Source organism: Phascolarctos cinereus, unplaced genomic scaffold, assembly GCF_003287225.1.
Source record: "Phascolarctos cinereus isolate Bilbo 61053 unplaced genomic scaffold, phaCin_HiC Scaffold_2;HRSCAF=192, whole genome shotgun sequence".
Lineage (NCBI taxonomy): Eukaryota > Metazoa > Chordata > Mammalia > Diprotodontia > Phascolarctidae > Phascolarctos > Phascolarctos cinereus.
Genome location: NW_027555625.1, coordinates 410,741,718 through 410,759,372, shown reverse-complemented (window position 1 = coordinate 410,759,372; position 17,655 = coordinate 410,741,718).

The window sequence follows — 17,655 nt, the reverse complement described above, 5'->3', positions numbered from 1 at the left end:
ACCAGAAGAATCTGTTGGAGCATATTCTTTATCAAGATACCAAAGCATACATCTCACTAGAAGTGGCCAGGGCACAGGCTTAGTATTACCTAAGAAGTGCCCCAACCAGAACACACACGTTACCCAAACCATCCAGGGCACAGGCCTGCCCTCCTGCATGCCTTTGTTGACGTCTTATCTCCTTTCCAAACTGTAAGCTTCATGCCATACCCATTTTTTTTTTGGTCCCCAGCACAGTTCCATATATACAGTAGGCACTTACAGGCTCTTGGCACTGAATTGAATACCTGTCTCCATGAGGGCACTGCTGGTGCCTTGTCTAAACTTTATGTGTATCTCAGCCCCAAACACAGAGCTCTATAGTGGGAAGGTAATGGTATTTGTTAAATGAATGAATGAAAGTCCTATTTGAATCATTCAATTATTCCAAGTTTCTCAATATCATTAGAACACAGATTGGGATTTCATTGTGGCTAATATACCAAAACAAAACAGCTTATGATCTGAAGGATATTCATTTGGTGTCAAGGACATGGTGTTTATCTGAAAACTGAAACAGCAGCCTCTTGACTCAAGACATTCATCTCTAGACTAGAATGAGCCTCACACTCTACTCTTATCTTTCAGTGTTTATTGTGAACTTTTCGTCCTACCCAATAATTAGTACTGGCAGCTTTATATTGGTGCTTTTGTTTTCATAATTCATTTACTTTTGATGATATCATAACGAGAGTATAAATTTCATCCCCCCTCCTCTCTAAACTTTGGCCCAATGCCAATATCCACTAATACAAAAGCACTAATTGCACAATCCTCTGGTGCCAGCTGCTTTGAAAATGTCTTTGGCTAATGGACGGAATTAACCTTGTTTAACATACAAATCCTCAGCCTAATTTGCTACTGGAGCCCCGACTCTGTGGCTCCACGTCTCCTTCCACACAAGGAAGTGACTAGTTTATGATAGTTTCTTTAGCCACACTGGAAAGGTCTGTTAAGTCCATTGATGGGACCGCCATTTTAAAAGTGGGTATTTTACAGAAGGGGATTTTGAGTTGGAAGGGATCATCTCATCTATGATCATCTAATGCACTCATTTTATAGATGAGTAAACTGAGGGTCTTAAAGGCTGAATATCTTACAGTAGAGCTGGGATTCAAATGAAAATCTCGTGGCTCCATGGGCATTGATAGCTAGTCGCTTGTTTGCAGACTAACGGCCACGTGGAATGACCTTTGTGAGACCTCCAGTGACTTAAGCTCTAGTCACTATCTCCCTCTGACTTTTTGGGTAATCGTCGTAATGGAGAAGAAGTGTTTCCAGGACTCTTTATTTCCTCCATAATAAAATATCAATGTCTCAGCCTCGCATTTAAAGCTCTGCAGCATGAGTCTCACCTGCTTTTCTAGTCCTACTTTGTCTGCTGGCTGTTCCCGTATGTACGCAGGGTACATGTGCCCCGGGTCTGTGCCCTTGCACAATTGGCCCACCACCTCTGTGATGTAGCTGCCCCTCACCTCTGCATGGTAGAGTCCCAGGCTTCCTTCCAAGCATAGCTCAAGTGGCATTTCCTACACAGGGCCTTTCCTGGCATCCTCAGTTGTTATTCCTTTTTACCTCTTGTAATTCACTTTGTTTTTATTTATGTGTGTATTGGAGCATGTGTTACATATGATGCTCTCTTCCTCCATCCCTTCCACAGAATACATACTTCTTGAGGACAGGGACCTTTTCCTTTTTAGCGTCATAGCCCCAACAGCTAGCACAGCGCCTCTAACCTGGTGGGTATTGCTGCTGTTAAGTTGTTTCAGTCATGTCTCACTCTTTGTGACCTCATTTTTTTTTCAGCTTCATGTGCAATCATGTTTTTATTATACTATCACAGAAATGATAGTTTTATTCTATACATTAAAAATAAAGATTTTTTTTTAAAGTGTGCTTCAATATGCGTTTAGACTTCATAGGTTCTTTCTCTGGGGATGGATAGCATTTTAAATCACAAGTCCTTTAGAATGGTCTTAGATCACTGTATTACTGAGAATAGCTAAATCATTCACAGTTGATTATTGTACAATATCATTGTTACTATGTACAATGTTGTCCTGGTTCTGCTAATTTCACTTTGTATCAATCAGTTCATGTAAGTCTTTTCAGGTTTTTCTGAGATCATCCTGTTCATCATTTCTTCCCCCCCCCCCCCTTAATAGTATTTTATTTTTTCCAATTACATGTACAGAAAGTTTTCAACATTCATTTTGGTAAGATTTTGAGTTCCAAATGTTTCTCTCTCCCTTCCTTCCTTTCTCCCTCCCCAAGACAGCAAGCAATCTGATATAGGTTATACATGTACAATCATGTTAAACATATTTCCACATTAGTCATGTTGTGAAAGAAGAATCAGAACAAAAGGGAAAAACCACGAAGAAAAAAAGTGAAAATAGTATGATTCAATTTGCATTTAGACTCCACAGTTCTTTCTCTGGATGTGGATAGGATTTTCCATCATGAGTCCTTTGGAATTGCCTTGGACCATTAGACTGTTGAGAAGAGCTAAGTCTGTCAAAGTTGATCATTGCAAAATGTTGAAGTTACTGTTTCTAATGTTCTCCTGGTTCTGCTCACTTCACTCAATATCAGTTCATGTAAGTCTTTCCAGCTTTTTCTGAAACCCACCTGCTCATTATTTCTTATAGAACAATAGCATTCCATTACCTTCATATACCAACTTGTTCAGCCAATTCTCAGTTGATGGGTGTCCCCTCACTTTCCAATTCTTTGGCACCACAAAAAGAGCTGCTGTAAATATTTTTGTACATGTAAGTCCTTTTCCATTTTTTTGTGATTTCTTTGGGATATAGACCTAGTAGTGTTATTGCTGGATCAAAGCGTATGCACAGTTACATAGTCCTTTGAGCAGAGTTTCAAATTGCTCTGCAGAATGTTTGGATCAGTTCACAACTCCACTAACAATGTATTAGTGTTCCATTTTCCCACATCTTCTCCAACATATATAATTTTCCTTTTCTGTCAGCAAAGCTCCACACCAGTTACCCCACTCCCAGCACAAGCTACCAGTGAGGCCTTGGCCCCATTGCTGACTGGTAGTCAACCTCTGCCCTGGATCTAGCCAACAGGGACCCTGCCCTCAGGGCCTGCTAGTAGACAGACCCTGTTTCCATAGCAACCCAGCAACAGGGCCCCACCCCTATGGCAAAACAGTAGCGAGATCCGTTTTCCAGGGCAAGCCATGAGGAAGACTCTGCTATAATAGCAACCCAACAGAAAGGCCCTACCCCAGGGCAAGTCAGTAGCTAAACCCTGCACCCAAAGGAGGCCAAACAGGGTGGCCCCATCCCCAGTACATGCCAGAAGGGTAGCCTATCCTCCAGCAAAAGCAAACAGCTATGCCTGGAAGCCCAGTGAAGGCTAGCAGTAGGACTCTGAACCTCAGCTCATAAATCTTGGGACAGTGCAGGACCAGAGTCCAACTATCACATAAAAACACTAAGTCACAAAAAAAAAAGCAAAAAAAGACTATAGAAAGTCAGTATAGTGACAGGAAGGATCAAGACATAAACTTAGAAGAGAACAATAGTGTCAAAACAGCTACATATGAAGCCTCAAAGAAAAATTTAATTTGGTCTCAGACCCAAAAAGAATTCCTAGAAGAGTTGAAAAGGATTTTTAAAGCAAATTAGAGAAGTAGAAGAAAAATCTGGAAAAGAAATTAAAGTAATGCAAGAAAATCATGAAAAAAGAGTCAATAGCATTGTAAAAGATACACAAAAATGTACTGAGGGAAATAACTCCTGAAAAAAATAAAATTTGCCAAATGGAAAAGGAAGTATAATTCCTTAAAAATTAGAAGTGAGCAAGTAGAAGGTAATGACTCTATGAGACATCAAGATGCAATAGAATAAAAAAAAGTAAAAAAAAATAAAGAAAATGTGAAATTTCCCATTGGAAAAAACAACTGACCTAGAAATATATTCAGAAGAGATAATATAAAAATTATTGGACTATCTGAAAGTCATGATCAAAAAAAAAAAAAAGAAGGCCTGCACAAGAAATTATCAAAGAAAACTTCCCTGATATATTAGAACCAGAGGGCAAAATAGAAGTTGAAGGAACCACTGATCACTGCCTGAAAGAAATCCCAAAATAAAAACTCCCAGGAACATCGTAGCCAAATCCAAAGTTCACAGATCAAGGAGAAAGTATACCAAGCAGCCAAAAAAAAAATAATTCAAATATCATGGAGCTACAGTCAAGGTTACAGAGGATTCAGCAGCTACCACATTAAAGAACTGGATGGCTAGGAATACAATATACCAGATGGCAATGGAATTAGGATTACAAGCAAGAATCACCTACCCAGAAAAATCAAATAACAATCTTTCAGGGGGAAAAATGGGGATTTAATGAAATAGAGGACTTTCAAACATTCCTAATTAAAAGACCAGAGCTAAATACAAAATTTGACCTCTAAATACAAGAGGCAAGGGAAACATAAAAAGGTAAAAAAGAACCAAGAAAAACAAAAAAAAAATCATAAGGTTTAACTTTATATTTCTATATAGCAAGATAATATTTGTAACTCTTAAGAACTTTATTACTATAAGAGCAAGACAGAGGGTGTGTATATAGGTGATTTTGATGGGATGATTCCCACCCCCCAAGAAAAAAACAAAAGGGTGAGAAACAATTGTAGTGGAAGATGGAGGAGGGGAGATTGAATGGAGTAAATTATCCCACATTAAAGAGGCATGAAAGAGCTATTACAATGGAGGGGAAGATGGCAGGAGTAGCAGGAAAAGCTTAAACCTTATTTTCATCAAAATTGGTCAAAAAGGGAAAAACAGACATATTCAGTGGGACATAGAAATCTGTCTTAACCTATAAGGAAGCAAAAAGGGACAGAGATAATAGAAGGGGGAGAAGGGACTAATAAAAGGGAAGGTAAATTGGGAAAGGCAGTGATCAGAAGTAAAACATTTGTGAGGAGGGAAAGGGTAAGGTGTAAGAGAGAGGCAGATAAACAAGTGAAAAATAGCATAGAGGGAAATACACAGTTATCGTAACTATAAGTGTGAATGGGATGAACTCACCCATTAAACAGAAGCAGATAGTGGAATGGATTAAAAATCAGAATCCTACAGTATGCTGTTTACAAGAAACACACTTGAAGCAGAGAGATACACACAAGGTAAAGGTAAGGGATTGGTGTTTATTATGGAGGTTTATTATGCTTCAGTTGAAGCATAGAAATCAGAAGTAGCAATCATGACCTCAAAGCAAAAGCAAAAATAGATCTAATTAAAAAAGAAAAGGAAGGAAACTATATCTTGCTGAAAGGTGCCATAGACAATGAAGTAATATTAATACTAAACATGTGCACCAAATAGCATAGCATCTGAATTTTTGAAGAAGAAGTTGAATGAGTTATAGGAGGAAATAGATAATAAAACTATACTAGTGGGGAATATTACTTTCCCCTCTCAGAACTAGATAAATCTAAGCAAAAAAGAAACAGGAAAGAAACTAAGGAGGCGAATAAAATTCTAGAAAAGTTAGATATGATAGACCTCTGGAGAAAATTGAATGGGAATAGAAAGGAATATACCTTTTATTCAGCAGTATATACCACCTACGCAAAAGTTGATCATGTATTAGGACATAAAAAACTTTACAACCAAATGTAGAAAAGCAGATCTGAGCTGCCTGAATGGGGACCCAGCTGTAAAATAAATCATTTTGATTACATAAAATTAAAAAGTTTTTTTTCACAAACAAAACCAATGCAACCAAAATGATAAGGAAAGCAGAAAACTGGGGAGTTTTGCAACAAGTATCTCAGATTTCTCAAATACGTAGAGAATCGAGTCAAATTTGGAAAAATACAAGTCACTCTCCAATTGATAAATGGTTAAAGGATATGAACAGGTAGTTTTCAGATAAAGAAATCTAAGCTATCTATAGTCATATGAAAAAAATGCTGTAAATTACTATAGATCAGAGAAATGTAAATTAAAACAACTTTGAGGTATCACCTCACACCTATCAGATTGGCTAATGTGACAAAAAAGGAAAATGTTGGATTTTGAAGGAGATGTGGGAAAAATGGGACACTCATGCAGTGTTGGTGGAGTTGTGAACTGATCCAACTAGTCTGGAGAGCAATTTGAAACTATGCCCAAAGCACATACCCTTTGTGCATACCCTTTGATCCAGCAATATCACTTATAGTTCTATATCCCAAAGACATCCAAAAAAGGGAAAAGAACCTATTTATACAAAAATATTTTTAGAGCTCTTTTTTTCTTTGTGGTGGCTAAGAATAGGAAATCAAAAACTTGCTCATTAATTGGGGAATGACTAAACAAGCTGTGGTACATTTTTGTAATGGAATGTTATTGTGCAATAAGAAATGATGAGCAGGATGCTCTCAGAAAACCTGGAAAGATTTACTTGAACTGACGTACAGTAAAGTGAACAGAACCAAGACAGCATTGTACACAGTAACAGCAATGTTATTTGATAAAGAACTGTGAATGGCTTAACTATTCCCAAAAGTACAATGATCCAAGATAGTCCCAAAGGGCTAATGACAAAGCATCCTATCCACCTCCAGAGAAAGAACTGATGTTGTTTGAATACAGACTGAAGCATGTTGTTTTCCATTTTCTTTCATTTTTTTCTTTTTTTCTAGTCTTGTACAAAGGGAGGGAGGGAGAAAGGGTGAGAAGAAGGAAGAAAGGGATCAAGGACTTACTGAATGCCTACTGTGCTCCTGTCACTGTACCAAGCACTTTACAAATATTATCTCATTTGGTCCTCACAACAACAAGCCTGGGAGGGGAGGTGCTGTTATTAAATGGTATTGTCATTGTTTTTATTATTACATTTTACAGTTGAAGAAACTGAGGCAGAGAGGTAAAGTTACTTCCCCAAGGTCACACATGTATTACATGTCTGAGGCAGGATTTTAAATCAGGTTTTCCTGACTCTAGGCCCAGAGCACAGTGCACCTAACCATGTCTATGTGTTACTTATCCCTTCAGAGAATCATTCCAAGGGATTAAAAAAAAAAACAAGACAAGAAGAGATCTGTATCCTCTTAAAGCATATTTTTGGATCATAGAAATTTAATGCTGAAAAGGGTCTTAGAGGTCATCATGCAGTCTAATTCCTTTGTTTTGTAGATGAGGAACAAAAGTTTCAGAGAGAGGTGACTTGCTCAAGGTCACATAGATACAGAACTGTAGCCATGGGCAATCTGAATCTCAGAGAAGCTTACTTCATTAGTGGAGGGATAGGGTGAGGGGTGCAGGGAGGGTAGAGGGTGTAGCTGTGTGAATGGTGGGAAAGTGGAGGGAGAGAAGTAAGCCATATGGGTGCTTGCCATTTTCACGAAATAGTTTTGCTAACTACGTGCTAAGCTCAGTGGTTTCTATTCTATTCAAAGACCCTAAATACTGTGAAAATCCTCTAAACTTTGGCACAGTGGAAAAGCCCTGAGCACCCCACCCTAGTTACAGCCATATACAGGGAGTAGATGTCAGACAAAAGAGTGCTGTTTTGGGTTTGAGGACCTGAGTTTAAATCAAGACTCTGCTATTTACTATACCTGTCATATTGAGCAAGTCACTGTGTCTGGGTCACATCTTCCCCCATATGCAAAATGAGGGAATTGAGCGTGACTTCCCTGCCTTTACTTCCTTTCCCTTCTACATCTTCTTAACTCTGTGTGGTTTGGCTTCCAGATCCATCGATTGAACAAACTTGCTCTCTCCAAAGTTACCAATGATGTCATAATTGCCAAATCCAATGGCCTTTTCCGTAATCCTCATCCGTCTTGACCTCTCAGCAGCCTTTGACACTATAGGTCACTTTCTTCTCCTTGATACTCTCTTCTCTCTTGGTTTCTGTGATGCATTCTCTCCTATTTCTCCTCATACCTCTCTGACTATTCCTTCTCAGTCTTCTTTGTAAGATCTGAATTCAAATCACACTCACTGACTGTGGCTGTCCTCCAAGGCTCTGTCCTTATCCAGTCTGTCTTATCCAGTCCTAATCTCTCTTCTGACCTCCATTCTCATATCTCCCACTGCTTACTGAAATGGATAGCAATGTGTACAAATTCGTACTCGATTTGTTTCCAACCCAAACTTTTCCCTCTTTCTATCTTCCTTATTATTATTATTATTATTATTATTATTATTATTATTATTATTATTATATTATTATTTTTGGGGGAGCAAGGGGGTTAAGTGATTTGCCCAAGGGGCCATAGTCTGAAGCCGAATTTGAAAAGTCCTACTGACGCCAGAGCCAGTGCTCTATCCGCTTTGCCACCCAGCTGCCTGCTTTGCTGTTACTGTTGAAGGCATCAATGCACTTCCAGTCACCCAAGCTCACATCCTAGGCATCATCCTCAACTCTTAATCTCTGTAACACCCTCTTCCCCCAATATCTAATCAGTTTTTAAGTCCTGTACACTCCACTTTCATAGCATCCCTCATATACACCACTTGCTCTCCTCTGGTACTCCCATCACCCTGAGCAGGCCCTCATCAACTTCTGCCTGTACTTTTGTTATGATTAGTGTCCCTAACTCCTCTCTCCACTCCAGCCTGTCCTCCATTCATCTGTCAAACTGACTTTCCTACATCATAGATCTGGCCATACCACCCTTCCCCCAGTCAATAAATTCCAGTGCCTACATTCAGGATCAAACATGAAATCCCTGTTTGGCTTTTAAAGCCTTTCACAACCTTGACTCTTTCCACCTGTCCATCTTTCTCATACTTTACTCCCCTCCCCATATTCCTCAGCACAGCGATACTGGCCTTCCTGCTGTTACCCACACACACTACTCCATCTCTTCACTCCATGTCTTCTCATTGGCTGTCCCTTACGCTCCCTTATCATCTCAGTCTCCAAACTTTTATGACTTCCTTCCCAAACCCCACCTTCTTTAAGAAGTCTTTGCCATCTTCCTTAATCTTAGTGCCTTCCCTCTGAGATTATTTCTAATTTATCCTGCATATATTTTGTTTCAATATAGTTACTTACATGTTGTTTCCCACTGAGTTATGAATTCTTTGAGGACAGAGACTTGTTTTTGCCTTTCTTTGTATACCCAAAGCCTAGCACAGTACCGACATACAGCAGGTGCTTAATAAATGCTTGTTGCTTTGACTTGACTTCCAGTTCTAACTCTGTGATCTGAGATCTGTGACTACCTTCTCCTAGCTTCAAATCCTTTTCTGGCTTTTGTGAGGATCATCCAACTACATGTATTCATAAGAGCCTAGGCCTAAACTCTGGTCTTTGCTGGGCCGTTTACATGTCCTAGTGTAAGTCTTTCAACCTCTCTGGGCCTTAGTTGCCTCAACTATAAAATGAGGTGATTCCATCAGATAACCTGTAAGGTACCCCTCACTCTTGTCATCTGTGATTCTATGACTTCAACAAAATTCACCAGTTAATTTTCTTTACTCAAACTTAATCATTAGTTTTCATGCTCCGAAGAGCTCTTGGCCAGTTACATGTCAACACCCTAGTGTCTAAACACAAAAGTACTGTGTTGTCTTGATATTTCTGTGAGCAAAAACATGTCTTACAATATGAGCTGGTTTAGCCTTATTCTCTACTGATAAGAATGAAATCTGTCAGTCGGCAACATCTTCCTGTGCAGGTTGTTTTTACTCTTTCAGATTTATTCTCATCTAAATTCCAAGGTCCCTAAGGGCAGGACCATGTCTTAGTCATCTTTTATCCCTCATAATGCTTTGCATTAGGCTATGCACATAATAGACACTCAGGAAATATTTGCCTAATGAAGGAATCTCACTCTCAAGATGCAACATGACAAAGAGGAAAGACTATTGGTCTTTGGTGGAATGTCCTGGGTCCTCCATCCACCCTGGACAGGTCATTTAACTTCTCAGGGCGTCAGTTTTCTCACTTGCATAAGAATGATAATACTACTTCCATCCGCGCTTCATGAAGTTACTAGGCGACAAATGCTTTGTTGGCCATAAAGCACCATAGAAATGGAAGCTAGTATTTCATCTCATTCATCCTTTTCTTATTTTCTCTTTCATTTTCCTCTACTTCCTGGAAAGCTCCCTTTCCTGATATGTTAGCAATTTAGTCTCCTTAGAATACCTTCACTCAAAATATTTTGGGCATCCCCAACATCATAGTTGATCCCTGGGTAATCCCTTCCTGGGGTAGAAGTTTCCATAGGCACCATGTTCTACGTGTAATAGTAACGGCTGACATTTTTGGAATGCTTTCAGGTCTACCAAGTAAGTACATTCCACTCGATAATCTTGTGAGTTAGGTCATGCAGCTGTTTTCACTCCCATTGTATAGATGATGAAAATGAAGCTGGAATGAGGGAATTGGATGATGAAAGCAATAGCTATTCCCAACAACATGTTGATAGAATCCACAGAAACAGAGTGCCTAGAACTAGAAGCTCTTAATTCAAGACCTAGAACATGTTGAGCCCAACATCTATATTTTACAAATGAGTAAACTGAGCCCCAGTGAAGTGAAACAACTTGCTCAAAGTCATGGACCAAGGTAGTTGCAGAACCAGCAGTAGAGAATACAAAAGAATGTTACAGTGGAGAAAGCACTGGCCTTGGTGCCACAAGAGCTGAGTTCTCATCCTAGCAATCCCTTATTCAGTCATCTGTGGGACCACCCTGGTCTTTTTTTTTTTTGAGTCAAAAAAAGTAGACTCTAGTTTAGACCCCTGGACCTGTTGTCAGAAGATCTGGGTTCAAATCCGAGCTCTTCCATCTATATATGTGACTTTCAGAAAGGCATTTCTCCTCTCTAGACTTCAGTTACCTTCTCTGGAAAAGAAGGGAGTTTAAGAAGATGAGCTCTAAATCGATGATCCGAGGAACTCAGATCCCTTAAATGTATATGAGTCCCATGGATTTTCCTTTATGTCACACATTTGCCCTGTCCTCTTAAATCAAGTGAATTAACATATGTAAATTATTTAATAAGTACTGCACAAGTCTTATATAATTACATATTAAAAATCCTCCCCAAAACTCTAGTTATTTCCTCCACTGCCTCTGTCAAACCCTTCTCCCATTATCTTCTCGGAGAAGGGCTCCTGCACTAACATGGCTATGCAAAGTAGAGGTGAAGCAACATCTTTCCCTTGGAAATGAAAACAAACCTCCATGCACAGATTTATAAGCATTGAAAGTAGTCTCTCAGAAGGAGCCTCTCCCTGTTTTTGCCCTGTACATACAGAAAGGCAATTAGAGTGGGAGTGGAAGGCCAAGTTCAGGGAATTGTCAGAGGGTTCAAGAAAGTCCTGTAAGTGATTCTGAAATGAAATTGCTTTTATCCAGGGGCCAAGTTTTGGGCCAGGAGCCAAATATTCCAAAGGCTTCCGAGCCCTGGAAGGGCACGCCCGCCATTACCCTAAGCTCCCTAACTCTCTTCCTTCCCCACACCTTTTGAATATGCTTCTTCCTGAATTATGTCTAGGAGGGATTGATTTATGCTGTCACCACAAAATGGGGCCCAAACAAAGAGCAAATGGGTGCACATACCCAAGTTGGTCACCCTCTTACCTTTCAGAGAACCTGAAAGGAGCAGAGCTCAGGCGGGACAAGCCATGTTGTACTGGACAGAGTACTGGATTTGGAGTCAGGAGACCTGAGTTTGCATTCCTGCTCTGCCTCTTACCAGCCCTGTGACCGTGAGCAAATCGCCCTTCTCTAGGTCTCAATTTCCTCCTCTGTGAAATAAGAGTGTCTTTCTAAATGACATCTAAGAGCTTGTTCAGTTGCAGATCTAGAATGCCCTGTTTCTATGAGAAAGTGAATCCTGAATCCATTTTAGTTCATCAAACATGTATTAATAGTGTATGTGCAATATCTTTTGCTTCTTACTGGACCAATTGATGAAGCTAATGACATAGTCATAATCAAGGATGTATTGGAGCTCCAAAGAGTCCATTGTTAAATGTTCAATGTGAACACTTATACTTCAGAAACTGGCAAAGGCTACAAGCAAATGAGGGCTTGATTAGTTTTTTTGGTTGGTGTCTAGGCTTAAGAAAGTGTTAATAATGCAGATTAAACTTAAAAAAGTGAGTTAGTGGGTTTTTTTGGTTTGTTTTGTTTGGAAAGCCAATTGTTAAGCATCTCAGAAGCTCTCTGAACATAGCCATATGTCATGTAACTTAGAGCTGGAATAAACCTTGGAGATGATCTAGTACAAACTCTTCATTCTATAGATTAATTAAAGAGCGTTTATTGTTTCCTATGTCTCAAGCATTGCTCTAAGCTTTGAGGATGCATACACAAAAAAGAGAGAGATTTCCTGACCTCAAGGAGTTTATGTTCTTAAGTGGGTGGGAACATAGAGCAATCATTCAATGCTCCTTTTCTTGAAAGCAATACCAGTTTCATTACTATTTCCAGAAGCAGTGGAGGCATTTGGGTCAGGCAGAGGTACACACAGTGTTAGGGACCATTGACCAAAGTGGAGGGCTGGACACAAGGTGTGGTGCTCTGGGGAGTACTAGTAAGGACTCTCCCCAATCAGGATCGCACAGCTCTGGGACAGCGGTCCTAGAGCCAAGTGATTTAGCATATCCACAGAAAGCCCTCCTGTAGAGGTCAAGGTTCATAGAATTCAGCCACAGTAGCAACAGTAGAATTGTAACTTGACAGGTTGATGTCTGGGAGAAGCCTGGTGCAGCCTGATATAGTGGGCACTGATCAATCAGGATAGTTAGGCAAACTATCTGAGGCCCACAGAAGGGCATCTCTTACCTCGGGTCACACAAGGCAGTCCATATTACAACCAGGCTTCAAACCCATGGCTTTTGGCTCCAAATCTAGTGTTTGCTTGCCTTTTTAAATTGCTCCCATATCCTATCAGAAATTTACTGGTTATCCTTCTCACTCTCGATTTTCTTAGGGGAGAGATAAAAGACTGGGTGGGGTAGGGGGGTAGGATGTTGTGAGAGTCACTGACAGAAGGAAGGCCCAGGGCAAGGATGAGGATTCAGCAATGGTGGAAGCCAGTGTTTTTTCCAAAAAGGCCCCCACTGCTTTTCCTATAATGAAGTCCTGCTTCAGGAACAGCAGCCTGGAGTGCGCCAACTTAGAAGAGGTAGGCTGCACCCAGAGATGTGAATAAGGCCAATGCAAATTCTGAGGGTTAGGTACCTGTTGTCTGTCTGAAGAAATTTGGAAACGATTTTGCAAGATGACTGGAATTGTTTCTAAAGTAGCCATAATTGCAAAGGAAACTTGAACATTAAAAAGGTGCATCTGGGGATGCCAGCTTGGAAGAATTTTATCAGTTGGGAAAACAAAAGACATGAGGAGTTTTGGGGGTGGAGGGTTGGTTACTTGGGTACAAACCATGCTTTGTTTCTGTGTATTCCTTCCTTACCACCTCATCAATATATAGTCTATAGAGAGAGCCATTGCTGTCCCTAAGAGAAAACCAGGAGAGGGCTGAACAATGAAGAGAAGGTTTTGGAAGGAAAGCTATGAATAGGTACACTAATAGGAATTCACGTTATTTGGTAGTATGAGACCCAGCCCCAGAGGCCTGGCTTCTGCTCCTAACTTGCAAGTATGACTTTGGATGAGTCATTTTCCTTCTGTGAAACTCAGATTTATCCTTTGTAAAACAAGAGGATTCAGCAAATGATACCCATCAGCAAAACAGTTCATAGTATCTCTGATGTAGAAGAGAATTTAAAGAATATCTAGTTCAACTTGTTTATTTTGTAGATAAAGAAAATGAGAGGGCAGCTAGGTGGCACAGTGGATAGAGCACTGATCCGGGAGGCAGGAGGCCCTGAGTTCAGATCTGGATCTCAGACCAGAGGCTTGACACTTACTAGCTGTGTGACCCTGGGCAAGTTGCTCCACCCCAATTGCCTTGAAAAACAAAAACAAAAATGAAACAAAACAAAACAAAAAACAAAATATGAAAATGAGGCCCAAAGAGGTTCTGACTTGCCCCAAATAACAGGGGTAGCAAATGACAATGGAAGTATTTGAACCAGGGCCTTCTGAGCCCTATGAGTCAGTTGATCAATCAATCCACAAATAAGCATTTATTAAGGACCTACTGTGTTCCAGGCACAGTGCTAAGCACTGGGGACACCAAGACAAAAATGGAATGGCCCCTCACCTCAAGAAGTTTACATTCTAACATGGAAGAAAAAGCATATGCATGTATAAGATATGTTGAATAATTATAAAAATAAACACTGGGGCTGCTGGGTGGTGTAATGGTTAGAGTGCTGAGCCTGGAATCGGGAAGACTCATCTTCCCAAGTTCAAATCTGGCCTCAGACCCTTACTAGCTGAATGACCCTGGTCAAGTCACTTAACCCTGTTTGCCTCAGTTTATTCATCTGTAAACCAAGCTGGAGAAGGAAATGACGAACCACTCCAGTGTCTTGGACAAGAAACCCCCACACTGGGTCATGAGGAGTTGGACACGAGTAAAACAACAGGACAACGACAACAAAAATAAGCCCCGGGACATTTTGGGAGGGAGGGCACCAGCTGCTAGGCAAGCCAGGAGGGGTTTTGTGGAGAAGATGGAGCTTGAACGAATCTTGGAGGAAGCGAGGGATTCTCCAAGGCCAAGGTAAGGAGAACGTGCGCTCTAGGACCTGGGGAAGGTCAGTGCAATGGCTAGTTGGGTGTCCTGCATGAGGAGGAGCAGTCTGATTGGAGCTCGTGTCCATAAAGGGGGGTCACGTATGATGAAGCTGGGGGGATAGTCTGGGGCCAGAATTCGGTATAACCTCCTCTTCTGGCATTTAAAGCCTCTCACAACCTGGCCCCAAACTGTCATTCCAGCTTTATTTTACATGACCCCCCCTTTATGGACATGATCTATAAAGTCCCTTCCAGTTTTAACCCTTGTTCAAAGGAACTTGTACCTTACCTTTTAACAGATAAAATTAAACTTTAGAGGCTAAAGTGAAGCTGACCTTTCAACAAACATTTAGCGGCTCAGGATGTAATGTTGTATAGGCTATAGGGAGGGGAGGATTTAGAGCTGGAAGGGACCTCAGAGATTACTCAGTACTTTGTAGCAACAGACACATAAATCTGGAAGGAACCATAGAGGACATGTTGTCTAAACCTCTCCTTTTAGAAATTAGGGCCCAGAGAGATAAGAAGCTAGGACGCGCATTGGATAGAGCGCCAGTACTTAGAGTGAGGAAGATCCGAATTCAAATGTTGCCTCAGACGCTTTGGAGCTGTCCAACCCAATGCGGGCCACTTAACCACTCTCTGTCCCAGTCTCCTCAGCTCTAAAATGTAGCTGATAACGGTACCGATCTCCCAGGTTGGTGTGAGCATCAAATGAGTGAGCATGTGGAAAGCACTTTGCAAATCTTCAAATGCTGTGTAGGTGCTAGCTATAAGCAATCTATTTGTCAAATGTTACATCAGTTCAATTCAATAAACATTTATCAAGCACATACTGTGTGCCATGTCCTGCAAAAGTAGCAGGGTTTGGATTCATACCTGGGTCCACATCTACTGCCTTGTACTGAAGACAAGCTAGGGGGAAATACAAGAGCCAAGCAAATCATCCTGATAAAAATATCAGTATTATTACACCATGTGTCCTTCTATCCTAGGATCCTGCCTTCATTAGGAGTGGGAGTGGTAGACAGCAAGAGGCAGTTTACCATGGGGCATGGTGACACAATGTCTTTGCTTACCAGTGGGGAGCAGCACCAAAGAGGGTCTAATGGGGTCAAGGCAACCTCCCGATGTGCTATCTGAAAAATCAGCATATGCAGTCGTGTTGGCTGGGACACAAAATAATTACCAAATTAGAAGGTATCAAGCCAAGATCTCATAAACGCGCAGCAGCAGAATTTGGGGAACCCACAATGATTAAACATTCTGCTCATTTCTCTATATACTGAGAAGCTTGTATCCCCCCAACTGGTATAGAAAAACCGAGCTTTCTTGTACCCCTGCGGTATCATCTGCTACAGTGGGGGCCTAAGCTCGGTTTGAGAAGTAGATTCCTTTAACTACCAACACGACTGAAGCGTATCTTCGGGTCTTACCCTTTCAGTTCACAGAGCCCAGAAGTTTAGACTCCCAGAGAGGAGCATAAGATTGCTCTCTTCAGGATCCATGGGTAGCCATGAGGGATTGTAGCTTCTAAGGTTATTGTGCTACCCAATGTATTTCCCCCTTCCCAACATGAATCAATCTGTTAACATCAATTAGCTTTTACAAAGAGATAATGAAGCTGTAGCAAGCCATGAGTTCCAGGATATCCTCCAGTCTGGGAGTACATTTGTCCCTTGGATGCACAAAGTCCCTGGGCTCAGGCTTGACGTTGTTAATGCAAAATAAGCCCACCTACTTTCCTCGCTGCACGTGGGATGTTCTCAGGGAGAGGGCTCAAATTCAAAACACAAAGAAGGTGAAGCAGTTGAGTAGGGCTCACACGGAGCCAAGTGACACTTCACAAACCTTGGGAGTCCTTTTCTCCCCTTATGGAGAAATGCTTCTTCAAGAAAGGTGTATTTGACCTGGACCTTTAAGGGAGCTAAGGTTTCCAAGAGGCGGAAGTGAGGAAGGAAAACACCACAGGCCTGGGAGATAGCCTTGCAACAACGTGTAAACAGGAGGCCTAGGGAACAAACCGCGAGCAGTGCAGTTTGGCTGGAGCTTCCCTGGACCTTCTTCCAAATTGGTCACTGTCACCTTTCTCTTTCTTGCTGGTCCAGATGAGGTGATGTTTTTTTCCCTTTATTTCTTCACTGTTTTGCATCAGCGTTATTTCCTAACATATTTCTCTCTTTACCCCCAAAGACCTATCCTTTATTAAAAAAAAAGAACAAAAAAGAAAAAAAATGGGAAAAACAAAATTCTGCATTACTAACCAACATGTCAACCAAGTACATGCAATGCTCCACAGTCGTAGTCTTCTACCTCTGCGGAGATGGGAAGCAGGGACATCCCTATAGCTCTTCTTTGAGGCCATATTTGGTCATCATAATTAGCATTTAGTTTCCATTTTTCCTTTCCATTTATTTTATTGTGTATACATACAGTCTATGTTTTCTTGGCTCTGTTCACTTCTCTTTGAAAGCATTCACATATGTCTTTCCATGCTCCTTGGAGTTTTCATAGTCATCATTTCTTATAGAGCAGTAACAGTCGGGGCAGCTAGGTGGCGCAGTCGATAGAGTACTGGCCCTGGATTCAGGAGGACCTGAGTTCAAATCCAGCCTCAGACCAAACACTTGACACTTACTAGCTGGGCAAGTCACTTAACCCCAATTGCCTAAAAAAAAAAATAAAAGAGAGATAGAGCAATAACAGTCCATTACATTCATCAACCAATGTTTTTTAGCCATGCCTTGATCAGTGCACATTTACTTTCTTTTGTGTTCTTTGCTAATACAAAAATTATTGTAATACATGTTTTGATGCATATGGCACCTTTCTCTTTTTGACCTCCTTGAGGGTATATTCTTAACAATGGGAACCCAGGTCAAAGTGAATGGGTAGGTTAGTCACTTTCTTGGTACGGTCCCAAGTGGCTTGGGCCAATTCTGTGATCGCTGAAGTTGTCTCACTATTGATGTAG